At 34.9% G+C, this 27,783-nt stretch overlaps 1 long non-coding RNA gene across 1 annotated transcript in view; it reads left to right on the forward strand.

Moving 5' to 3' along the window:
* The window catches only part of LOC148119545 (uncharacterized), a 71,561-nt gene extending 45,948 nt beyond the window's left edge, over positions 1-25,613 (forward strand). Inside the window, exon 3 of the long non-coding RNA XR_015735178.1 lies at positions 25,521-25,613. This is a non-coding gene — a long non-coding RNA (uncharacterized LOC148119545). The remainder of the gene's footprint in view (positions 1-25,520) is intronic.
* Positions 25,614-27,783: the final 2,170 nt, after the last annotated feature.

The following is a 27,783-nucleotide window of genomic DNA, read 5'->3' on the forward strand; positions in this document are numbered from 1 at the left end:
TTTAATTGGGTTAATTAGAGTTTTAGTGTCTAGTTTCTTGAGTTCTTTGTACAATTTGGAGATCAGACCTTTGTCTGATGAGGGGTTGTTGAAGATCTTCTCCCAGTCATAAGGTAGCCTTTTGTCTTACTGACGGTGTCCTTTGCTTTACAGAAGCTTCTCAGTTTCAGGAGGTCCCATTTATTCATTGATTCTCTTATTGTCTGTGCTACTGGGGTTCTACCTAGGAAGTGGTCTCCTGTGCCTATGTCTTATAGACTACTTCCCATTTTCTCTTCTATCAGGTTCAAAGTGGTCAGATTAATGTTGAGGTCTTTAATCCATTTGGACTTGAGTTTTGTGCATGGTGATAGATATGGATCTACTTTCATTCTTCTACAGGTTGACATCCAGTTATGCCAGCACCATTTGTTAAAGATGCTTTCCTTCTTCCATTGTATACCTTTAGCTCTCTTGATGAAAATCAGGTGTTCATGTTTGTGGGTTAAAATCTGGGTCTTCTATTCGATTCCATAGGTCGACTTCTCTGTTCTTATGCCAATACCAAGCTGTTTTCAATACTGTAGCTCTGTACTTTTCAAAACACACATAAAGATGTCTAAGAAAAATGACTCAGTGTGTAAAAGTACTTATCACACATGCTTGTTGTTTTGGATTTGTGCCTGTGGAACTCACAAAAAGCTAGAGGTGATGGTGGACATCTGTAATGCAAACACCTCCATGGACAGATGGGATGTGGAGAGGAGATCACAGCAAGTTCAAGGACCAGCAAATCTGGCCGACCTGGAAAATGTGCAGAAACCAGAACCAGTCTCAAAATGGCATGGAAAGTAAGAACTAACTCCAACAAGTTGTTCTCCAGTGTCCATATGTCCTCTGTGTCATAAATGTGAATATAAACACACACACACACACACACACACAAATGCACACACACACACTATTCTAACAAATATATATGCTACACATACATTGTCATTAAACCATATATAAATTATGCTTTATTCACTTGTTTATTGAAAATTGTCCTTCAGGTTCTGCTAAGTTATTTGAAATAATTTCTCCAGGGTTTGCTAATAATAAAACACTGTCTGAATGAGCATTGCTTTAGTCTGGAAGAGCCGTCCTTACTTATTTGGACTTACTTCCTTCAGGGAATATTTTCTAATTTTACTTTTATAGACCTGTTGATATTTTCTTCATTTCTACAATATTGCTTTAATTTATTGTATCCTGAGCATTAAGGAAATAGTTGAAATTAATAGGATAGCTATATTAAGTTCTTATTCTGGATTACTTTTATTTTTTCTTTAAGGTAATATTTGTACAAATGATTTAGGAAACTGCAGGAAAACCTTTTTTGTTCAATGGATAGTTAAACATTCAATTTAGCCTTGTAATTCAAATTGATATATAGGCATTTGATTGTAGGGTTAGCTAAGTTTATGTTTTTGGGCTACTGGGCAGATTCAATAAGTGCATTCCACTGGTGTAAATTTATTTAACTTTAATATACATAATCAATAAGTTCTTATTATTTAGTGCTTCGTTTTAAAAGACAAAAAAAAGGACGCTAGAAAGATGGCTCAGTGAGCAAAATTGCTTGTCATGCAAGCCTTATGACCCGAGACCTGATTTCACACAAACCCATCAATGTTGCAGCTTGCGGCTGCTATCTCATCACTCCTGTGGTCATATGGGAGGCAGAGAAAGGAAAATTACCTGGATGCTTGCTGATAAGACAGTGCAAGCCATGGTTTAACTGGGTAGGAGAAAACCAACCCACAAAAGGTGTCCTCTGAGCTCTATAAGCATGTGAGAGAATGCATGTAAGCACACACACACACATACACACACACACACACACACACACACACACACACACACACACACAAACTTCACTCTGTATCACCCACATCAGATACATACAACTATAACAAAGAACAATTTTCAAAGATGAAAGAGAAAACACTATTATATTTACTTAAATATTTTCTTCTCAAAATTTTCACGAATCTGACATGCCAAAACACTTTGGGAGTAAAACAAAAAAATGCAAACTTTGTCAAAGTCGGTATATAAAAGCTCTCACCTTAAAAGCATTAACAAGTCATGATGGAAACCTTCTGTAATCATCTCTTTTCCTGACAACTTTCTTATCACAGTTTCTTAGTGTAGAAAAAGAATCTGTTCTCCATGGTGTAATTTAGTATTATAAACATTTCTAAGGATCTGGAAATGCTCATCATTTCAAAACAGAAGAAAGACAATGAAAGGAAGGAAAGAAATAAAGATTTCTGGGAATCACTCCCAAATATTCATAAAACTCTAGTTTAAATGCAGCAATATCCCTCTCCTGAAAAATAGCTGAATCAATGCATTTTCATAAGACAGCATCCAACTAGATGACAGAAGACATGAGCACTTTCTCCAGATTAAATTCTTTCTTCATCTCATTATTGTTTTTTTTTTCCTAACTCCTGCCTGTATAGGCAGAAGAGAATGTTTTCTAATTGTCCAAAGAGGTTTCATATGGTTTAGTTGAAATATCCATTTATACCACAACTTCTCCTGAATAGCCCCCAGGAATACCGTATATCCAGTGGTCTGTAAACTTTCCTAGATGTGGGTACAGAGGCCATTATTTCTGCTTCCCACTACATCTTCTCTTTGTATCACCTTTCTATGTTTGTTTCTCATCTGGACTAGTTAAAAAATGCAGAGAAGTGTTGGTTTCTTAGGAGTACTATAGATGCCTATTCATATTACTGGAACCAAGAAGAGTGAAACTGCCTTGTTTTACCAATAAAGCAGCAGTATTGCTTCATGAAATTATCCTCTTTGATTCCAGGCTGGTAGTGACAAATTAGGACCCAAGCAACAGAGATATTGAAATGATGAGACATTGTGGATCATAGAATGACTACTCAAAGCTCTTGGTTTATATAGTTGATATCAAGAAGATATATAAGGTCTACAACATAATTAAATTGGAGGATATAGAGTAGAAATTCTATTATTTATTGGGACAGTAGCTTGACGTGGAACTCATTTTGCCACACAGGTTGGTCATGACCCTGAAGTAGTCCTTATGTACTTGGGATAACAGACATGATCCAAGAAAAATGTACTTGTAGTTTAATAATTATCACATTTCTTTAAGCAATAAAATCCTTAGACTAGAAAATGCAGTTAGTCTATTTTCCATGTTGTAAAGTTTAAACTCTTATTTTGTCTTCCCTATCTTTTAAGGAAGCATTTGGATTGTTAATGGTGTCAAATACAAGAATAATGGGATTACTACCATTCATGTTCTGATTATAATTCTGTCCTGTTTATCTATGAAGTAAGTTGTCTGACATTTAGGGAAATTTTACTCACTAACAGGTGCCTTAAATTACCAGCTCATTTTTATTCCATCAGCTCTCAATACACACATGCACTATAAGCATTGTAGTGTGATGTGACTGCAGATGGTACTTCTCTAATAAGCAGTATTTTGTATTTTCTAACAAACACAAAAGATGGGAAAGGAAGGCAAAGGGAGAAGGAGAGTATGCAAAGAAAAAATATGTACAATAAAAGATTTTCTGTATTCCTTATTCAAGAGAATTGGAAAGAGCCCCCAGAAGAGAATCATGGACAAGGATATGGAATTTCTCTTATACTGTATTATTTTGGCTATTTAAAGTGTCAGGATAGACTCTTGATAGAACTAGGCCTAATGAATAATTGCTTCGCTATAACCTTCATTTTGCTGAATAAGTTGAGTAAGCTAATGAAAGATCATAGCTACTGGGGGGAGGATTTCTCAATCACTGAGAAGACAAAGAAGTGCTGATATAGGATACTTTTCCCCTTTTCACCAATAGATTCCAGGGAAACTGAGAAATTACAAAATAAAGTAATGTATAATGTTTCAAACAGAGGGCATATTTTATTTTTATCTATTTTCCTGCATGGTCTTAGCTGTTGGTACTCAAGGTGTGACTTTGAATAGTTCTCAGTAAGTTTTTTTCTTCAGGTTGCTCTCAGAAACAACTGGCACAATTAAAGATCCACATTTGCATCTGCCCTTTATTTTATATTAGCTTGTGAATTATTATCATATCCTATAATCTTCTCGAATAAAGATCATGTTGAAAACTCTTGTTAGTAAGTGGTTTAACCTTGGTCAAAGATTAATGTTGCATTCAAGTTGAGTATTACAAGTCTCTACATAAAACAATGTCTTCATCCAATCAAAAAACCTGAATATTTCATCTGAATAAAATTTCTATGTGCTGTACTCTGGTATTATGAAGTACAATAACAACAGCAACAACAACAAAATCCCAAATTGGCTTTTATCTCATAGCCATATTGTGATGTTATACTTACATGTGATCATCTTATGAAACGGTAACATACATGAAGCAAATTAGAAGACACGATGTTTCTACAAATGAACACTGATATGCAATCACATTTGGCGAGGTGCAGAAAATTATGAGAAAGAAATGTAGCTTATGAATCTTTCAATGATAGCTAATCTTTATTTTTATCAATATGAATAACTTTTTAATGTAATGCAATCTTGAATAATAATAAATACTTACCACAATACTTATATTTTGATTTTATTTATGTCTCTGATACTTATTTAAATTTTATTTGTTCCAATGCAATCATGCCTTCTATTCACTGGGTTTTTGTTTTACAACCCAAGTGACATTATGCATAGTATCAACTCTGTAGACAGAATATTTTACTTGTACATAAAAACACAGCTTTAGTGAAGTCTGCCTTAACTAATATTTATCACACACTGCACCCATAACTTTTGCAGTTTGAAGTGAAACAGCAAAATAGTGAATTTGTTCTTTTTTATTCACAATTTGATAACCGATTCATTCTTGCCTCGGAGTTTAGCCATCTTAAACTATGATTGGTTTTTATTTCCTTTTCAGCTAAAAAAATTTCCATTTCTTCAGGTGAAATAAGTAATTTACTGCTTCCCTTTGACATATATAAGCTGTCAACTGTCTTCCCTTATATGTTGGGATCATTTCAAAGCAAGACAAAAGATACTTGTACAAGAGCACTGTGATGCTGCAGCAATCTGTTCATACCAGAAATGCTTGCTAAGTTACTGAAAGTTTGATCTTGTAAAAGACAGAAATGTATGAGTGTGAATCAGATTCTGAGCAGGAGAGAGCAGGATGGTAGAGGCTTTAGCCTTGTGACTGTACTTGGTCTAAAACTTTTCAATTATTTGTGTCTGTTATATTATTTTTTCATTTTTTTGTACAGCAATTCACCTTATTAGCTAAGCAGATTATAGGCAAGTAATAATTATAACTTGTTTGGTCATTAGTGTGTTGTGTTCCGATGTAGCAATATGTGGTTATACCCTATTTTAGCTAGTTGTTTTACCAATGAGGTTAATATGAACAGCTTATCTTTTGCAATTACTATAGAAAATTGTTCACTAAACACTATTGAACATCTTTTGAAGTATACATGTGTAGTGGAGTGTATGAGAGAATGAGGAGAGAGAGAGAGAGAGAGAGAGAGAGAGAGAGAGAGAGAGAGAGAGAGAGAGAGAAAGAGAGAGAGAGAAAACATTTGTAGTGTAGGGACATGAAATCTTTTCCAAAGTAATTATACACATACTGAATTGCACCAGAGTTTTGTGAGATAAGTTGTGTTTCACATTTACCTGCAATTTTCATACTTTTTACTTCTGTCATTTTCCCATACAGTTTTCTAATACATTTTTGCCAAAAGTCTCAAGGGTAAAAACACATTATTAAGTGGAAGGACTTTAAAGATGAATGAACAAAAACATGATAAGTGTAGCACAGCAGAGTTGCACTCACTCTCTTATGATGAATATTGTAACTTGAAATATCACTAAAAGAGGAGCAAAGACAAAGAAGAAAGAGCATACTAATATTTTGTCGATAGGACAAATGGCTGAGCAAACAAGCTTAAAGGAAAAAAAAAGATCTATTTTAGTTTACAATTTCAAAGGTTATTGTCTGCAAACTCGTGACCTTGATACTTTTGGATTGTGACAGCACAGCACATCACGTGCTAGGAGCAGTAGATTGTTGAAGATGGCTCACCTAGTGTGAGCAGGAAACAAAGAGACAGTCATAGGAAGAGTCAAGATCCTAGTTTACCTTTCACACCACACGTCCTTAAGGCCTAGGTTTCTCTCACCAGGTCTTTCCTCCTAAATGTCTCAGACATCCCACAAAGCTGCAGGCTTGCAACTAAACCTACAGCATATGGAACTTTCACAGATATGTAGGATAGAGCTCATAATACTGAGACCAAAACATTTCTCCACCAGGATTAAATCATAGTGTGCCCTGCCTCTGTCTAGTAGAAAGCCAAGATCCTTCAGGAATTTTAACAGTTTTTATAATGTAGTGATATTACATTTGTACTTTAATAAATAAACCTTGCCTGAAGATCAGAGAGTAAAACAGCCACACTGGTCAGCCATGTAGATCAGGCAGTGGTGGCATACACCTTTAAACCCAGCAGCCACACTAGTTAGTCATAGAGGCTGGGTGGTAGTGGTGCACACCTTTAATCCCAGTACTGGAGAGGAATATAAGATGGGAGGAGACAGGTCTCAGTCTCAGTCTCATTCTGAGAATTTGTGGAGGCAGGATCATTATTTTGGTCTGAGGTAAGAGCTAGTGGCTTGTTGCTTTGCTTTTCTGATCTTCAGGTTAAAATCCAGTATCTGTCTTTGAGTTTTATTATTCATTCTACATTTGGTGCCCAATGTTTGAGGTACAAATTCATGAAAAAGCCATTTGACTGAGAATTTTTAGTCATAGGCACAGGCTAGAGTTGCACATTGGGCTCCAGAACCACCTGTCTAGGCTTTCTTTTCTTGTTTTCCACAAGCCTCTCAACCCCCTTTGCGTCTTTTCAGACAACCACTTTTTTTCTCTTTCTCTCTCTCTCTACTGTGTGTTGTGGGATCTCCCTGAACCCCCTTGAAGTCCAGTCAGGCTTTTACTGTTCTACTAATCAACAATTAGCCTCACATCTTCATCAACATCATTGGTAGATTTGGTAAGAGAATTGGGAATTTTTAAAGCGAGGAATTAGTTAAAAGAGAATTTTTCCCACATTAAAAAATGTGAAAAATCATTCCAATGGAGGGAATTGGATCTCTGTATGATCATATGCTAGGCATTTTGAAAATGGAACAATTAAATGAGAGAATACCTAATTTAGCTGGGATTTATATAATGTCAATTGTGAACGCTATCAACTTTATCATTTTCATCTTATCACGAAAAAAGGTTAATCTGAGTGCTAAGATACAAGCATTGGAGAAACATAATAAAACAGATCAAAGAGAATTTCACATTCAGACAGAAAAATTTAATAGAGAGCCAATTTCAGCATTGCATTATAATAATAGAGAGGAACACTACTAGGTTTTCAGACAACCAACCAAAATAAATCCAGTAAGCTACAGAAATTACCACATGGTAGAGGCTTTGTTACAGCTGCTAGAAAGCCTATGCCAGTGTTAGATTTAAGGAGATTCAAGGAACCAATAGTCTCATATGACATGCATTCTTTGTGAATCAAATGTTAAACTCGAGATCAGTTTGTAATGGAAACATCCCTAATAACTTGAATGATTCAGTTAATGGAGTTTTAGAGACGTACACAATTATAATGGAGTACCTCATTCAGAGAAGAGGCTAAGATTATTGAACCAACAGAGTAAAGTTAGAGGTAGGGAAATCTCCCAAAATTGATTCTTAGCAGAGGAAATATGCTATTATTGAAAGGCAAGCTGCATATGATGACTACAACCTGGATTTATGCCACACAGCAGCTTTGAATGCTTGGCACAGAATTGGAGAAATAGAAAAGAAAGCTGAGTCATTTACTAACGTTATACAGGGCCCAAAGGAAGTTTTTTGGATTTCTTATGGAGATTGACATCAGCAGTGAATAGAATGATACTATTAAGAAACAAGACAAATCATAATTGGATCTCTGGCTTTTGAAAATGCCAATTCTCTTTACAAAAGGTAATTACTCCATTAAAGGCAATGTCAGCATCTTTGGAGGAATGGATTCAAGTTACAATCAATATTGTTTCTCATGACCATGATGATGTTTAGATAGGAGAGATGATTTCCAGAGGTTTGAAAAAAATTAAAATATCAAATATCACAATTGGGACAAAAATGTCACATTAAAAGGGATTTTAGAAGGGAATTCCTAGAAACAATGCTTTTTCTAAGAATACTCCATTCAGAATGCCCCTTCTTCCTGGATTATGTGGAAGGTGTGGCAAAGGACTACTGGATGTAGGTTAACAGTGAATATTCATGGTAATTTTTTGCCATTGAGAAACTCCATGAACAACCTCTGGCAGGCCCATATGTCAAACTCAGTTCAGTCATTTCCTGCCATCATAGAGGAAATTCTTTCCCAGAGCATTTTAAGAACTTAATGCCTATTGTAATAACCATATTGCTGTGGATAATAGAAGAGCTATAGAGGATAGAAAAATAAAACCATGAAGCAAGTATCTTGGCTGACTTCTATAAGTAAACAAAGACCAAAATCATGAATAAATGACAGTGTCATTGAAGATCCAGTAGACACAGGTGTGGATGTAACAATAATTTCATCAGAATCTTGGCATCCAAATTGGCCTCTTCAGGATGTAATTGTTCAGTTTTTAAGGATTGGAACCTTAATTCAGGTAAAGTAGTATGCAAGATGGGTTGAATGTATAAGGCAAGAAGGACAGAGGAAAATACTAAAACCTTATGTAGCTAGCAGAGCAATTACTTGTGGGGATGAGATTTGTTACAGCAGTGGAATACTCTGATTAACATTCATTCAATCTTAGAAACAAACCATAAAGTAATGTATGTTTCTAGGAAAAATATTATAGTGGTTTATAAAGAACAGTTACCTACCATTCAGGTTGTCTAAGAACAGGGTACAAAACTGCTGATATTTTAAAGGCACCAACAGCCCCACCTTTAATATGGTTGACAGACAAACCTGTGTGGGTTAAGCAATGTCCATTAAGAATAGGGAAGCTGCAGGCTTTAGAAAAGTTGGTAAAAGAATAATTGGATGTTCAGCATATTGAAGAATCAACCAGTTCATAAAATTCTCCTGTATTTGAGTTAAAAAGAAATATGAAAAATGTAGAATGGTAACAGATCTAAAAGTTGTTAATAAGGTGATTCAACCAATGGACTCTCTACAGTCTAGAATTCCTTTGTCTTCTGCATTGTCAAAAGGATGACCTCTTATAGTTGTTTAAAAGATTATCTCTTCACTGTTCTTTTACAAAAAAAGAGACAGTGAAAATTTGACTTTACCGTGCTTACTTATATTAATTATCAGTCTTCTAAATGATATTAATAGAAGATTCTCCCACAGGGAATGTAAAATAGGTCCACCCTTTTCCAATATGTTGTAAGTCTGTCATTGGAAATAATATATAAGCAATTCCTTGAATCTATACCATAACGTGGACAACATTTTGCCATGTGATTCAAATATATATACTTTAGAAAGAATGTTTGAAGAAGTAAAGAAAATGTTGCCTTTATGGACATTACAAATTTCTCCTGAAAAACACAAAGAGGAGATTTTATTAATTATATATACTATAAAATAGGCTTATGAAAAATTAAACCTCTAAATGTACAAATTAGTAAAGATCTATTGCAGACACTAAATGACTTCCAAATATTGCTACAAGACATTTCCCATTTATGGTACACTATTGCAATAGGTTCTGATGATCTCATTAATTAAAGAAAAACTCAGATGGTGGCAAGAACTTAAATAGTCCCAAGGAAATATTAACTGAAACTGAGAAAGAATTAATTTTCATTGAAGAGAAATTACAGAAGGCACATGTGGATCATGTGGATCCAAACCTTAACTGCATTCTGGTCATATTACCCTCCAAACATTCCCCTACAGGATTTTAAAGCAAAGGAATGATTTTATCTTAGATTGAATCTTTTTACCACATAAACCACATAAAAAATTAAAAACTTATGTGAAAAATGTCCCTGGGTTAATTCTAAAAGGAAAATTGAGACTTTATCAGTTATTAGGAATAGACCTAGAAGAAATTATAGTACCTTTTAACAATGATGGAATAGACAAATAATGGGCAGAAAGTGAACCCTGGCAAAGAACTTGTAATAGATTTTTGAGAGAGATTAACAACAATTATTCCTAAAACAATAGAATTCAACTTATAAAAAGAACTAATTGAATCCTTCCTTGCATTGTACAGGACATACTAAAAACTGGAGCCCTACACCCTTTGCGGATGCAAATAAATCAGGAAAAGCTAGTTGCAAATCAGAAAATTTCAGTAAAGTAGAACAAAATCTTTATGATTCACTGTCCAAAAGCCAGAATTATATGTACTATTCTCATGATACTAAGGATCTTAAAGAAACTCTTAATGTATTAAGTGATCCACAATATGCAGAAAAAGTTGTTTTATATATTGAAACCACTGAATTTATACCAGATGATACAGAATTGATTTTATTATATACTCAGTTACAAGCTATAATCAGGAATAGGCATCATCCCATATACATAACACTCATTCGATCCCGAAGAAGTCTACCAGGTCCTCCAGCACAAGGTAATGCAAAATTCGATCAATTATTGATTATAAATGTGCTGAAGTTTCCAGAATTTCGTTAATAAATTATGTCAAAAGCAAAGGTTTAAAAAAAGATTTTTCTAGTACATGGCAAAAAGCCAAAAAATTATAAGGAAATGTATTTTTTCCACCACATGCAGGAAGTAATTAAAAGGGTACTCAATGGAATGAAATCTGGAATATGGATGTGTTCCATTTTATAGATTTTGGAAAGTTAAAATATGTATATCACACCATTATTAACTATTCAGGTTTTCAGTGGACAACTGCTTTAAATTTTGAAAAGGCTGATTCAGTAATCATACATTTGCTAGAAGTAATGGCCATCATGGCTATACCTGTGCAAATAAAGGCAGACAATGTTCCAGCATAGGTCTCCAAGAAAATGAAACATTTTTTATTATATTACAAAGCATATTGCAAATATACCACACAATCTTACAGGGCAGGAAGCTATAGAAAGATCAAATCAAACTTGAAAGGATATGTTAAATAAATAAAAGGGATGAGAAATACCCCTAGAAATAGATTGTATAGTGCTTTATTAATTTGAATGTTCTAAATGCTCATGAAAAAGAAATAAAAGCTATGGAGAGACATTGGATAGAATAAAAAATTATGGAATTAAATTAGCCAATATACTTTAAAGATGTACTGACCTCATAATGGAAACCGGGACAAGTGTTATATTGGGGAAGGGGTTTTGCTCTTGTTTCCACAGGAGAAGAAAAACTAGGGATACCATCATAATTGATAAAGATTTGATTTAAATAAAAGACATCTCTTAATTATAAGAGATGATAGTTCATTAAGCAGCATGGTCCTTTAATTTAAAATAACCTATAAAACTAACAAATGTTTTTCATTTGATCAGATATAACTTGCCAATAATGAATCTCCCCAAAATTAGGGTTAGTGAATGGTTTTATTTCTGTCTTTTCAGGAGAATAAAAGTATCCATCTAAAGAATCTGAAAACCATTGGACAAATGAGATAGCTGAAAAATGAGATAGCTGAAGAAAAGGCACAAATAATCCAGAAAAAAAACCCTTTTGAAAAGGAGTAAATTGGCATATTGGCATATCACATTTCCAACACGGTAAAATTTCATACATTTTCCCAATTTTTTTTGCTGTTCCCTAGAGACATATAATGCAAATGGTCTTTTATTGTAGTCCTAGTCTAATTAAAAATTAAAACTGGCTTTGGAGTTGGAGTGTGGCTCTCTCCTTCTCTAAATCCAAGCATGCTTATTAAAGTGAAAGCCAAAATTTCTGTCTAATATCAGAAGAGCCACAGATATGGGACAGAAGAAAAACAAAAATTTAGGGACTACTTTATTGCTACTAATCTCATAATCCTTTGGCTTTATATTGACTCCTTCACAGCTTTTCTTATGGTATAAGATTTATAAGATATATCTATATCTATATATAGAGAGAGACTTTTTGTTATGTTTTGTTATTAATGGTTATAGAGAATACTAACTAATTCTAGAAAAAGGTCTTGTCTACCTTCCTGTACATGATTTTGGGTTTGAATTTCTATCACTTCTCTACCGTGAACCACGAGCATAACTAACAGTGACCTTTGAATTCCCCAAAAGGAGGATGATTTCCTACAAGGACAATTTCTCCAGGACTATAGTAACATCACTAAGATAAAAACACCACGTAAAAATTGACTTTGGATGAAAAATTGCTCAGAAAAAATTTGAGGTAGCTAGTTGGGATGATCCATCCTAACAGACTACTCTAGCCAGGATTTGAGACAAAGCCATGCACTTTTCCATTATGCAGAGATTGGGCAACAAATAAAGCTGCCACTCTAGGACTTGAAAATTAACCAAAAAAGTTTCTTTTCAGGATTCTCCAAAGATGCTGTTGTCCCAGACAGCAGTAAGTAAATTTAATAATCTGATATCCCAGAAATATCACTTTAGGGTACATACTCAAAGGACATTCAATCATACCACAGGGTCATATGCTCAACTATGTTCATAGTGGCATTATTTGTAATAGCAAGAACCTGGAAACAACCTAAATACCCCATGACTGAAGAATAAATAAAGAAAATGTGGTACATTTACACAATGGAAGACTACACAGTGGGAAAAAATAATTATATTTTGAAATTTGCAGGCACATGAATGGATCTAGAAATATTATATTTAGTGAGGTAACCCAGGCCCAGAAAGACAAACAAAATGTGTACTCACTGATAAGTGACTTTTAGAAAGAAAGCAAAGAAAAACCAGCCTACAGTTCACAACCCCAGAACACCTAGACAACAAAGAGAACCCTAAAAGAGACATACATTGATCTAATCTTTTTCTAATGGAAAGTAGAAAAAGACAAGATCTCCTGAGTAAATTGGGAACATGGTGATCATGGGACAAGATAGAAGGTGAGGGAGGAGGAAAGCAGGGAACCAAAGGAAAATATATATAGCTCAATAAAAACAATAAGAAAGAATATAATGCCTACTTTCCCAGTGACTGGATGTTTTGCTTTTCTGATCTTCCATCAACCCTAAGATCTGTGTCTGGATTTTTATTATTTATATAATAATAATAATAATAATTTTATTATTTATATTTATATAATGGTATAAAATGCAACAGTCCTTTACTACCATGCAATAAATAAGTTGCACAAAAATATTATCTATAACTTGATTTTTGTCCATGTTTAGATATAAAATGTAATCCTTTGTTACATTTTTCTTGGAGGCAATTATTTCATGAATTACCTTTCTAAAGCAGTGGTTCTCAGCATGTGGATCACAGTTCCTTTGGTGGTCACATATCAGTATGCTGAATAACAGATATCTGCATTGCAATTCATAACATCAACCAAATAACAACAATAAAGTAGCAAAAAAATAATTTTATGCTTGGGGTCACCACAATATGCAGAACTGTGTTAGAAAAGTGACAGAATTGGGAAGACTGAAGATCAATGCTGTTTGATAAGGAAAATTTGATGCTTATATTGCACAGGTCAGTTGAACTTTTTTAAAGTTTTTAAAAATAGAAAATTTGACAAAGGGCAAGTTATCCATTTAACTTAAACTGATAAAGAGTCTAAAGATTCTGAAAAAATATTACAAAGTAGAAAACATACCGTTTTGTGTGCAACACTGAGGTTTCACGACATATGCTTTAGTGATGCATTAATGCCAACATAGCAAATGGGAGAACAACTCTGAGTATATAAGGAAGTCACATCTCTTTCTCTACATACAAAATATAGATAACATAATTCATTTCTTATTTTATGTTAAGATGGCTCCCCAGTGAGTTGAAGAAAATAACCTTCAATTTATATAAAATGAGTTAAGTCCTTCTTATGAAATGACTCAAACCCAACAAAACAGAGAGAATCTTTTGTGAGGGAAGGGAAGACATAAATACATACAACAGTTAAGGTTCACACTTGTCCATTTAGTAGGTGCGGATTTTCGGAGATAGAGATGTGGACTTGTTTTTGAAACATTCAGTTCTATTTATATGCCAGAAAATTATTTTATATTGTGACCTTGCACCAGCTGCTTGAGCTCACTCTCTCATAATTTCTTATAGTCATCATGAGAGTAACATTACTTATTCCCCCATTCCAAAGATTTATTGGACAGCTTTTTCCAGAAGACTAATGGTATATTAATTCCATTGGTCTTATTTTTAATATTTCATGTCTTCAGCCTGGAATATATGTGAATATACTTCACCATAGCTTTCAAAGAAAGATCTACACTCATATTTTGTGGTTATCGTAAATGCTGAGAGTTGGTGTTCAGCTAAGTACTTGTATAACTAATAACAGGATCAGTCTTAGATGGTCTAGACAGCAATTTTGCTCATTAAATTAAACAGTTCATTTCCCAAATTTTATGCTTCATAGAAATTACTTTTCTGCCTAATCAATCCTGTCATCCACTGAGCAATTAACCTGCTCCTGGGTATTCTGGGTATTCAGGGTCCTTCTGAAATATTAAATTTTGTTAATTAAAAAAATCTATATTTCTATAATTTTATTTCTATATAAAGAATCAATAGCAGGGGTGAATTGACTACTTAATCAAAGTTTCTCACTTAGTGTTCTATGCAAAGTCAGTTCCTTTACAGAGGAAAGAAAGAGTTGCCTAGTTTTTATCAATCTTGGAGTATTCTTTAAGGTCAACATTTTTAAAGATATGCACCTTATTACAGAAAAAATATGAATAAAAATGCAAATTCTGATGCTTTTCTGCTAGCAATGGGACAGTTCTAATCATGCTGACTGAGATGGAAAAGTTTCAAATGTAAATAGATTATCAATGTGTATGATTTTAGAATGCTAAGATATGAATTTAGATTTTTCAAGTTGTCCTAGGCAGAAAATATGTCTCCTTTAATATGTTAATATAAGATTTTAAAACTATCCAATGAGTTTAGCTATGGGATAATCATAAAGATTGAAATAATATCAGGTGAGGCCTTCATTTCTTCAAATATTCATTGATATTTATTACAGTTAATGTTAATTTCTTTTGTATTATCTACCTTGATTCCCTAATTCTGTAACATATGGTCTAAAAACAGATCACTGATAGTTGAATGAACTGGGGACAGATTGTTCAGATTGAATTTACATGGTGTAGAGTTATTGTGATAGTGAATCTTGGTTTTTTACCTTGGTTGAATGATTAAAAAAACACTACACAGAGTATGTATGCAAATAATTTTCAGAGTTTTATAGATGATATTATTGTGGTGTGGGAGAATTGTCTGTATTCTGTCAATCATATTTTAATAAAACGCTGATTGTCAAGGCAGGCAGTATAGGAGGGAAAGCCAGACAGGAAGTAGAGGTGGAGCAAAGAGACTGGGAGTATTCTGGGAAAACAGGAAGCTCCCTCCGCCATTCCTGCCCAGACCATCGAAGAGGCAACAACATGTGAGCTGATAGCTGAAAGAGGTACCAAGCCATATGGCTAACATAGATCAGAATAATTGGCTAACATAAGTTATAAGAGCTAATAAGTAGCCTGACCTAATGGGTCAGTCAGCTTTATAACTTATAGAGATCACTGTGTGATTGATTTTCTCTGGGACTTGCCGCTGATTTGCCAGGTAGGAAGTATAGGTGGGTCAATCAGACAGGAAGTAGAGGTGGGGCAATGAGAATAGGATAAGGCTAGGGAGGAGGAAAGTCCCTCCGCCATTTCTGTGCAGACCACCGAAGAGACAGCATGTAACCTGCCCAGCTGAAAAAGGAACTAAGCCGTGTGGCTAACATAGATAAGGATAATGGGATAATATATGTTATAAGAGTTAACAAGAAACCTGACCTAATGGGCCAATCAGCTTTATAACTTATAGAGATCTCTGTGTGATTGATTTTCTCTGGGACTTGCCGGTTGTGGGGTACCAGGTGGGACAGATACCCCAACAAGCCAACCATCATGTTACATTATTGTTTTTAAGTGTTTCATTTAAAATTAAGAACAAGACAAGGAGAACATAAAAAGACCATTTGTAGCATGGTATAGATACAGCTAAACTAGAACACAGTAAGTTGAAGATCATAACATAGTCCAGGGAGGTGAACTGGCTGCTTATATAGTCATAGACTTGGTACTTCTGTATTTTGTACTTATGCATTTTGGGGATCCTGGTAAACAATGATGTAAAAGAGTAAGCCATTTCCTAAATACAGAGCTTGGGGCAAACCTACAGTGAACTATCCATAGGCTCCCATTAAACCTCTTATACAAAAAATAACTTCATAAGGACAACCTTCTGAAAGGGAAGATACTGAATTTATGACAGACTTACCTATTGTGTTTTAATAGTATTGAGTTATCACAGATAAAAAGTCAGTTACAAATATAGTTCAAAAATATGTACAAACATTATGCCATCATGATGTAATATTTGAGAGATGAAAAATCGTTAAGAAAATCATTTTTACACATCAAATATCCTAGTAATTAAAAAACTACTTTTTCCTTCATAGATTCAAAAAAAATTTAAGAGTTGGTAAAAGGGTTAAAAGAAGTATGGTAAATGTTCAACAGTATTAATATTATTTTAACATCCACTATTTTTATTATGATGATGACATAATATAGTTATTTGGAAATTTAAACAGATAATATTCACAAATGTCCCATACTGTACTGTATAATTATAATGACATTAATGAGCTTCTAATAGATGAGGAGTGTTAGGCAAAATAGTGTCTCGTTTTGCTAGTTTCCCTATATTTAGATCTTTTATACTTTCAAATAAATAATTTATAGTTGGTTGCTTCTAAATACTCACCTTATATTTTAATTAGTATCTTTTTCAGAAAGAAAATATACTGATCTATCACTTAATACAGTGATTTTACAGGTCTATAAGTTGGGATCAGAAACATATATGAATAAAATATCTATAACCATACTCCTGAAAATACAGTGCCCAAATGAAAATGAATATGTATTATTAAATCTTCCAAGTCTTAGTATTAGGTGACAGAGTTCAGTCTGTGCCGTGGGACATTGGTCTGTATCCTGTCAATTATATCTTAAATAAATGCTGATTGGCCAGTAGCCTTGCAGGAAGTATAGGTGGGACAAGCAGAAGGAAGTAGATGTGGGTCAATGAGACCAGGATAATTCTGGGAAGAAGGAAGCTCATTCCTCTGCAGTCCTGACCAGCCACAGAAGAAGCAAGATGTGACTGCCTCGCTGAAAAAGGTACTGAGCCGTGTAGCTAACGCAGACAAGAACAATGGGCTAATATATGTTATGAGAGTTAATACAAAGCCTGAGCTAATGGGCCAATCAGTTTATAGTTAATGTAGACTTCTGTGTGATTTCTTTGGGACTTTATGATTGTGGGAACCAGGCAGGACAGAAAACTCAGTCAATAAGTTTGACTAGGCAGTATTTTCAGTTTTACCTGTCATCTAAGATATCTGATTTCTCTCATTACCGTCCTGCCAGTTCTACATCTGAACTACATTTTATTTCCAAAATCCCATGGATGAGCATGGATATGGATATAATTTCAGAGCCTCCTGAAGAGCTTTCCGAGTAGTACCTCAAAGACAAGGATGTGAGAAACTACAGAGGGGCATTGCCTACATGTTCATTCTAATTGATCTTAGCAACTACAGAACCCTCAAGAATCTTCCTCAGATTGAAGCTGTGGTCTGCCATCCACATGAAGACTTCCATGACACTGTGGATAACATGACCTGTTTAGAGTGAAACTTAAAAGTTCCTTGCTAAATTACTCAACACTTGGCACGTAAGGACAACTATAGTAAGGCTTTCATTATGAAGCTCATAGGACAAAGACGAATTGAAGCATTGGGAGGCTTTACAGAGAGAAGAGAACAGACATGAGAATATGTGATGAGGAGACTGGTTATTAAAGCCCAGTTCAAAGCAAAACAGAAGGAATATATTGTGGTATATATATACAGATTATTATATTGACATCATTATATTATGTAATAAAAAACAGATATCTAAGAGGATTTTAAATGTTCTCACTACAAAAAAGCATTGTTTAGGATGATGGTTGATCTACATGAACCAAATGGAGCAATAGACAGTTATAAATCAACCAAGGATGACACAATACCACACAAACACAGTCATTATCTGCCAACAACAAATATATCTATTTATTACATAGGAAATCTGTGCCACAGTCTGGGATCATGATCTGAAGCTTCATTTTCCATTTCTTTGGCAAGGGAGGCATGCAATGGAATTGGGGGCTTTGTCTGTCTAACTTGCCCTTTTCTATTTTAAACATTTCACACATCGATTTCCGTTTAGTGTCTTGCACTTCTAAATTTTTCTCACTGTCTGCTTCTGAGGACTCAACCATCCATTCTCCTCTGCCCTGTTATCCTCCTAAGATCCTGTCCATCCTCAATCCACACTTGGAAACAGTTTAGATCTCATTGGTCTGTCACTGGTGATTTCAGCTTCCTGCTCTCCAGGGTCTGCCTCCAGATATCCAAGGTCATATTCACACCGAACTTTGTGACTCCCCTGCTTGGCATGCTGGCCAGCTCTTAGCTCATGTTTGTGCCATCTGCTTTCTTGTTATTATTCGGGTCACTGAGTAAATGTCACCTTTTTTGGAGTCATTGCTGTATCAGCTTGTGGAGAACAACTTTTGCCTCTCCCCAGCCTCTGAATTCCTATTTTATCCAGCACAAGGAATCTGAAAGGGTATTTTTAATATGCACACGCATCATCGTCTTTTTGTTGCTTTCTCCATCAGGATTTTCTATGTCTTTAGTGGTAAGAGAGCCATCAGCAACCACAGCTAGTTACACGAAATTAATGATGAAATGAGGGATTTTTTCCACTTTAAGACTTACCACCAAAGCCATGTGTCTTGAGGAAGTTGTATAATGTCTTTAAAGATGTTGTAACATTTGTTTTAAAATTGATAACAATGTCCCCATAAGTAAGTGATGACTACATCATGAAATTAAATGGAGTGATATAACCTCAGGGTCACTCCCTTTGTTGACATTCCATGAATGTTTGCCAATGAAGTCATAAACAATATTTAATAAAATAATTGAGTGAGGGAGACAATGTTTTGTGAAATGTAAACCAACTCCCTCCCCCAAAGCACATTAATGCTTTCGTATTACATATTTTAAAAGTGGACAGATTAGGACTGAAGGAAAGCAAATTAGCAACAGAAAATTGTGCAGTCAAAAAAATGACTATCTCTATTTAAGCCCCAGACTCTTAACTTGAATCTCTTAACTTGCTTACTGAGGCATGGAGGTGACTATAGATTCTATTTACCCACAAACTGGAAAAGGTGTTAGATGATACAAATGGCCGTGGAACTCTGCTCAACTCGCCAGTTCATTTCACTTTGAACGGCCAATAGTCATTAAGCAGAATAGATTTAAGGCAATGACCTAGAAATCAAAGGCACTGTGTAACCTATTACAAATCTCTTGAGCTATGTAGCCTGCCAAGAGTTCTTAAACATTTTTTATTGTGAACTTGCTATATCATAAAATAACATTCCGTGAATAGTGGAGAAAAATAGTTTATAGTGTGTGCAAGCTTCAGACATTGGATTTGACTATAATTAGTGGAGAAGGACAATGGAGGTAACAGCATACTCTAATGATACTTTCTTTTCAGTTAGTGGACCAAAGAGGGCAAGTAATGAACTGAGATCGTGTGTCTGTCTGTCTGTCTGTTTGATACTTCAATGGGATTAAACATATCCTTTGTGTGTCTTATTTTACTCTTATCTCTCCACTAACAATGCTATTCCATCTTTTTCTATTTGTCATCAATTAATATGTAATTGATGATGATAATAATGATCCCAAGGCTGTCTCTCTCTTCTCAGGCAGCTCTGAAGGCAAATTACAAGCAATTGATTTCGGTAGGAGAGAATAGATGGCCTAGTTTTGCTGCATATTTGAGTCTTTCCCTCTCAGTCAATTCCCAATGTCCTGGTGATTTATCTACCTTTGAGAAACTTGGTATATGTACTTATAACCATGGAATCCTAATTAACTTCAGATGAAAAGTATAAAAATACTTTTTAAACTAAGAGTGGGGAAAAATTCTATTCTCTCTGAGTTCTCCATGTCAAGATTTCTATCATGTGGTCGACACTCTAAGACATTAATAGTTTGCAAATTTTAAGTAAAAATGTACAAGGCTTAATGTTACATCCTGTGGAATTATAAAAAAAATTATTTTGTGCCCCTGCTTGTGTAAAACAGTGTGTGGAGAAATAACAGTGTCGTTTTCTAGAGACTGCCAACTTTCTTTGAAGTTAGAACCCAGTTTTTTTCAGCATGCAACAGAGATTGCTGTCTATCACGGAATCCTCAAGTTCTTCCATGCCAGCTTGGGACTTCTGAGGATCCAGTCCTCATGGACTGAGCAAGTACTGGGTTCTCAGCCTTTTCAGTGTGAAGACAGCCTCTGTTGTACTACTAAGACCATATTGTGTCCTAATAACCTAATAAGTCCTCTTTTGACATATATTCAAGCTGTTTGTCTAGAGGACCTTGACACACACACACACACACCAACATTAACGTACAGAACACGAAAGTTTACAAATTGATAAAGCACAAAACTGTAAGCAGGGCAAGGGAAACATTGCTGGTTGAAAATAGGCAAGCTTGCTTTTCGTGAAGAGAAATATTTGCCATTTAACTTCATCCAAATTAGAAGCAACTTTTGGAGGGATCACCGAGGAGAAAGCAAAAGGGATACAGCTCAGGTGAAAGCACCCAAAATACATCATCAGAAACTAAGGATAAGAGAAGAAGGCAAGCAGCAAATGTAAAAGCTTCACCGTCAGAGCTCCTTATAGCTGTGCCACCCACTGCATTTAATTTAAATGCTCTGCATTTAAGATGGATCGCTCCATGTCAAGTGATGTAGTCCAGATAATTTTTTATACATGGAGCAAAAGAACTGTCTCATGGGTGAATCTAGGTTGTCTCAAACTGACAATATTAATCATCACGGCTGGCATAAGAGCAAAGGCTCAGGTTGAAACTGTTTTGTTCCAAATAAGTTTCAATACACAAATCTATGATTTCTTGGTTTGATATGCATACTTAATTCCACTTTTTGTATTCCATATCATTGGTCTGCTCATAAACAGCCCTGCCATATTCACCCAGTTGCCTTAATAATGAATCATAAAACCAAAGAATATTTTATTTCTTTTTTTTCTTATGAAAACCTTTATGTATTCTAGTTTTTAACATGTGAAATTAGAGGATACATTTTGAACTTGTAGTGTGCACATGCTGGCACACAGACAGCCTGATTACAATTGTGTTAGGTATAAGAGAATCTGAGACTTACCACCTTACAGTATTTATTTTTAGTATTTGGGTTCCTGAGCTTTGATGGTGTGTTTTTTTCTATTTAATTAGACCTTTCATTTCTCTGAATTGAGTTTTGTGTTTTACAGTATATAGATCATGTAGCTATTTTCTTAGATTTATCCATAAATATTAATATTTTACACTTTGCTGACAGTTTGCATTTTAATTTTGGCTTTTCAATTGTTATCAAAAGGCAGAATTACCAAATTCAACTTATTAGTTTGTTTTATTTGATTTTATAGATAAATTTCTAAAATCCTGATCTCTATAAAAATCTTGCTCTTTAAAAATAAGGCCATTTTTACTTTTCTGATCAGAATGCAATCAACTATTATTTCTTGTACTGCAAAAAATGCTAGGACTCACAAGTGAACTTCACAAAATATACTGACCCTTGCATTGTTAATTTGTTCCTGAACTTATGAGAAAATCTTTACCTTTTATCATTATGTATGATGTCCACTTAAGTTTCTGTATTTGTCCCTTATCCAGTTGAGTTAATATCTAGGATTAAAGGTAAAATGTAATCTAAATTCTAAGTGAAAAGTTAGTTTTGTTGATATAAACTAAGCTGGTGGTTGTAAGAGATACACCAGAAGCTTTCCTCAGCACCTAGTTGATGCTGGACATTAGGCTCAAACATACACATAGTTAGACACTACATAAGAGCAGTTTTAATTGACAGTGAAATGCAGAGGGATGGGAGATGGTTCAGTAGATATGAGCACTTACTAACTTACTATAACAGCAGAAAACCCTGAGTTGAATCTTCAGCACCCAAGTTATTAGCCAGACATGCACAGACATGCCTGTAATCCCAGCATTCTTGGGGTGGAAAGAAATGCATCTTAAGAGCTCCCATAGTCAGCCTTGCTGAAATAGTGAGAACAGCGAAATAGTGCTGATTTGGTGAAAGATCCTGTATCAAGGCTGATGCAATTGCATGTGCAAACTTGGCCTGCATCACACACCCACACGCTACTTACCACCACCTCCATACACAGTTTTCTAAAATTTTAAAACAAACAAACAAATAATGGATTGCACAATAGTGGTCTTATAAGATTATAATGGAGCCCAATTTTCATATGTTTCAGGCTGCCTTTCCTCTATTTGTGTATATTTGCATATATAACACTTACTATCGTTTTATATATAACTACCTGAAGTTTCTGTAGAAGAACAAGCTGTACAAGTCTATAGCCTAGGGGTGAAGAGCAGTACCACACAGTCTAGATATTTTGTATTAAACATCTTGGTGGGCAGTGGTGTTGTACACCTTTAATCCCAGTAGTCGGGAGACAGAGGCGAGTGGATTTCTGTAAGTTTGAGGCCAGCTTGGTCTACAGAGCAAGTTCCAGGGCAGGCTCCAAAGCTACAGAGGAACTCTGTCTCAAAATATCAAAAATATCTAGATTTGAATAAATATAATGTACGATATTCTTTCACTGTCCTACATATCTTTATTAAGTGCAAAATTAACATCTATCACAACATTTAATATTTGTAAATTCAAATATTAGTTAAACTTTTTGAAATTAAATATGCATCACACATCTATATTATAAGACTGAAGGACACTTGAGTGCCTCAGGGAAGGGATTGATCACATTGAAATTCTTTTATATATTGCTATGTTTAATCAATCAATGTTTTGTTAAGGATTGTTGCATCTATGCATTTCTTATTGTATATTTTTTGTCATTGAGGCAAAAGGTGATTTCAAAGTGTTCTTGTCTTATCTAAAAGCTTCTAATAAATGAAAATGAATTGGCAGTGCATTCACTGTAAATTGTTTAAATACTGGTGTTCTAGCTCACTGATCTTTATAAGGAAGACTTTCCAGATAAACTGGCTTTTAAAAAAGCTTACTATTAAGATTATTTGTTTATGATTAATCAGAGTTTGTCATATTTGATTTTGTGTTTTTTAATTTTTTGTCATTTATTACCTCTTATTTAGCCCTTTTTTGATATACCTTTTAATCATGCTTGTCTCTTCTGTGATATCCCTCTTTTTTCTTACCTTATAACTTCTATTCATTATCTTAGAGAATGTTGATTAAGGAAATCGTTTTACCCAAGACCTGCCCTTACTCATGGATAAAGTTCCCAAACTAAATAAAAGGAAACATTGAAAATTAGATCTGGGCACCAGTTTGACCCCTTGCTCTGCTTTCTGTAGACTTCTCTCCCTCTCTGCTAAGAGATTCTCTGCAGCTTTCAGCATTAGGGAAGCAAAATCTGGGCCTCCTGTCAGGTGCTTCCTGTGGAGTGCTTATGGCGCTACAGTGAAAAGGTAGAGAATACAACTATTAATTTTCCCTGATTTTTCTTTATCAAATTGTTTTTCTGATGTCTTTTTCATTTCCTGTTTTCCATCTCTTTGTTTTTAAATTATTTATTGTTCTATTTTATTTTTAGTAGAGACTATACCATGACTCAAAAATGATATGAAGAACTTGATACCAGAAATTCTCTATTTTTGTTTTTCTTTCATTCAATACCATTAAAATGTCTCATTTTAAAAATTTAGATTTAACTTAGATATTTACCTTTTTTCTTATCTTTTCTAGTTTAGTCCAATATAGTTGAGGCAGGCATTGATGAGCATTGTAGTTGACATAATAATTTGTTGATATTTTAGGATTTGATTATTACAAACATTTTTATGAATGTCACATGCTTGACAAGAACACAGATGTGTATACACACATATACACATGCACAAACATATATACTCACATTTATTCCGACATGTACACACCTACATGCATATACAAACATGTAAATACACAGAATAATGTTACTTGGAAGTACGTCCTTTCTCCTGAGTCAAATCTTACTGTATCTCATCCTATTTTCCTTCCATTTTAAATGCTGCTTTAACTTATTTGTCTACTAACCTGTTTTTTACTTGAACTCTCTATTTTTTAAGAATTTTATACATGAATAATGTATCATTCTCCTTCTTCTCTCCTCTCCAGAACCTTCTATGATCCCTTACTCTCTCTCTCTCTCTCTCTCTCTCTCTCTCTCTCTCTCTCTCTCTCTCTCTCTCTCTTGCTCCGGGCTCTGTCAGCCTCCTTTCCTTTATGCTGTGCAGGTACAGACTACTATGTTGAGATTTTGCTTTTGATTTCTTTATAAATACTTTTCAGTGTGATGAGTTTTGCTACCTTGCAAAACACGTGTATTTTTATTCTGTTCTGTTTTGTTTCCTAATAGTATGCGTATCTGGGAAGAAATAGGAAGATGTTCACATTCATGCAGCTGCTATTCTTCCGAAGTAACCTGATTTATTCTTAGAGCAATTCTGCAGTGCTAAGTGGTGGAAAAACAGTGCGAGCATGAAAGAAGATAGCCTGCCATGACTGATGGAATACTTTATTGTAATAATACTGTAAGAACTTTGCAGGTGTTTCCTACTTACTACTCATAATGAGAGACATTATTCATATTTATACTTTTAAAGATAAAATTGAGGTTCTGACAGTAACTACCAGGACTGGTTTCTCAAATGAGCACTGTCTCTACAATAATTTTTTCAAGGCATTTCCTTGAGAAGATTAAATTCTCTGTTGTTATGTACACTTACATTATATTAGTTTCTAAGCTTCTCTGGAAATGATAGCTAAATGGTATATGCCAAATTCCACATAATTGGATTGTTGGAAGAATTAAAGTGATTTGTATAAATCACCCAATTTCTTACCTGGGAAGTCATCCATTGATGAGCTGCTTCCTCCCATTCAGACACCGGGTTTACATTATACTGCATTTAACTTTGTCATGTGCTGTGCTCTGAAATGAAGTGAATTGGGCTGATTGCTGTGGCGCTAGCAGAATTCTTAGCATAGTACCAATAAGAACCAGAGAAGAAATGGAGAAGGAATTAAATATGTAGTAACTTGATCTCTTTCTATTTGCAAGGTGCTGCTGCAAGATGACATCTGGGAAAGTCAAATAAGAATGATCACAAGCAGTGAGCAGAGACTGTACGCGAATTGCTTTAGTATTTGCAAGGTAAAAGTGATAATTTAGTGTTCAATGACCACATTTCTGTAATGTTATGAATGACTTTTGTTTTGGCCTTTCATCATTTCTTTTATCAAAAGACTGTGATGCAATTTTAAAATTTCAGTTAAGGGATCCCATTGGCTCCTGGAATGGCTTTGGTACAGTCACAATTCTTGCAGTTCCATGATAGTGCCCAAGGCACACTAGCAACCCCAGGTAGCTGTTGAGCCCAGAGGATCTACATAGCATTAAATTACTCAGCCTAAATCCTAACTTGTAAACCTTTAAAGCTGAAGAGTAACAGCTGGTCAAAACAGAAGCTGTGGATTTGAAGGAAAGTGGGAAAGGCCTGTATGGGAAGGTTTGTAGATGAAAGAAAAGAGAGAAATACAACTAAATTATAATCTCAATAATAAACATCAACAAAAAAGAAATATCCTTGACAGGTCAGTTTAAAAACTATGCTACATCTATCTTTCACAATGAATATTAGGTTAGATATTTTGCATACACTGCTCATGTGTGTATATTCAGTTTCATTACCACTTAAAAATCTCTATGAGAAGCATATAAAATAAAAGTTAAAATTAACCACATTATTCAGATCTCAGTAAGAATAGTGAGTATTTAAATATTTATTATCTACGTTCCTACACATAACAATTTTGATCGTTCTAATAAAAAGTAATTAATCTAAATAATGTTTATAGACCAGCACCATCTGGCAATTCCTGATGTTGATTCACAACTTATTATCATTTATTAACATTTCTTGAATAAATTCCATCACCAGCTAATAGAGAGTGCTTGGGTCAGCAAATCGAGGGCCTTGCACCATTTCACTTTCTTTTAAAAGAATGACAATGTACCAAATGTCCCCTAACTTTGCCTTTTTATCTGAAGGCAACAATAACAATAATGTTAAAACCAAGCCAAAATAAGCTACATAAAATCTGATTAAAGCATAATTTTATTAAAATATTCTGAATATGCATCCACACACTTATTAGGATATTTTTAGGAACACTATATATGCTGACCTTGCATTTCTAAGTTTTTAATTGAAACTGCTCATATGGGATGAAACCATATGTTGAAGGCTCAACTTCTGTTATCTCAAATACCTGACCTTATTTAGAAATAAAAGATAGATTTTGAAAGAGATGATTAACTTCAAATGAGGCTGCTCAGTTGAGGCTCTACTAGAATGTAACAAGCATCCTTGTATTGAGAGAGAGAGAGAGACAGAGACAGAGACAGAGAGAGACACAGAGAGAGACAGAGAGAGAGAGACAGACACACACACACACACAGAGAGAGAGAGAGAGAGAGAGAGAGAGAGAGAGAGAGAGAGAGAGAGAAAGAGAGAGAGAGAAGAGAGAGAGAGAGTTAAAGGGCTGCTTGTATAAAGTGATGGTCATTAGTGAAGACAAGAGGAGTGTGGTTATTTGTGAGCCAAGGAGACAGCCCTTGAAATTAAATCATTCTCGCCACCTTAATCTTGGACTACACCCTCCATCAGTGAGAAAATAAAATGTCTTTCAGTTGCTTGCCTAGTTAAGCGTGGAATTCTGTTTGGAGGTGCTTGTAAATGAAGAGGACGTCCCATTTTTCTTTTTATCACCTTCCACACACTGAAACAGCTCTGTAAGAGCAGACATCAAGTGCAGGCACAGTACCCAAACAGTCCTTGTTCATGTGCTGTTCCTTACACAGAAGTGATATCTTTACTGATGAGGCTTATCTGTTTCCTGAGCCCAGCTTGTCCTTGTCCTGGTTCTTCAATTGAAGCTCAGTTACTCACTGACCTGCGCAGAATAGATCATGATGTTACTATAACATAGTACAAAGGACTAATGGGAAAAGAACTGAAAATAATGTTTTTTTTCCTATTACTGGTCTCCTTTTTTAAAATATTTTTTTATTATTAATAATTTATAAAAATTTCCACTTCCTCCCCTCCTCCCAATACCCTCTCACTCCCCCCACTCCCTCTCCTCCTCCCTCTCCAGTCCTAAGAGCAGTCAGGGTTTCCTGCCCTGTGGGAAGTTCAAGTTCCTCCCCCTCCCTCCAGGTCTAGGAAAGTGAGCATCCAATCAGACTAGGATCCCAAAGAGCCAGTACATGCAGACGAAAGCAGTCCCATTGCCATTATCAATGGCTTCTTAGACAGTTC

The sequence above is a fragment of the Myodes glareolus genome, chromosome 16 (assembly GCF_982192425.1).
Source record: "Myodes glareolus chromosome 16, mMyoGla1.1, whole genome shotgun sequence".
NCBI lineage: Eukaryota > Metazoa > Chordata > Mammalia > Rodentia > Cricetidae > Myodes > Myodes glareolus.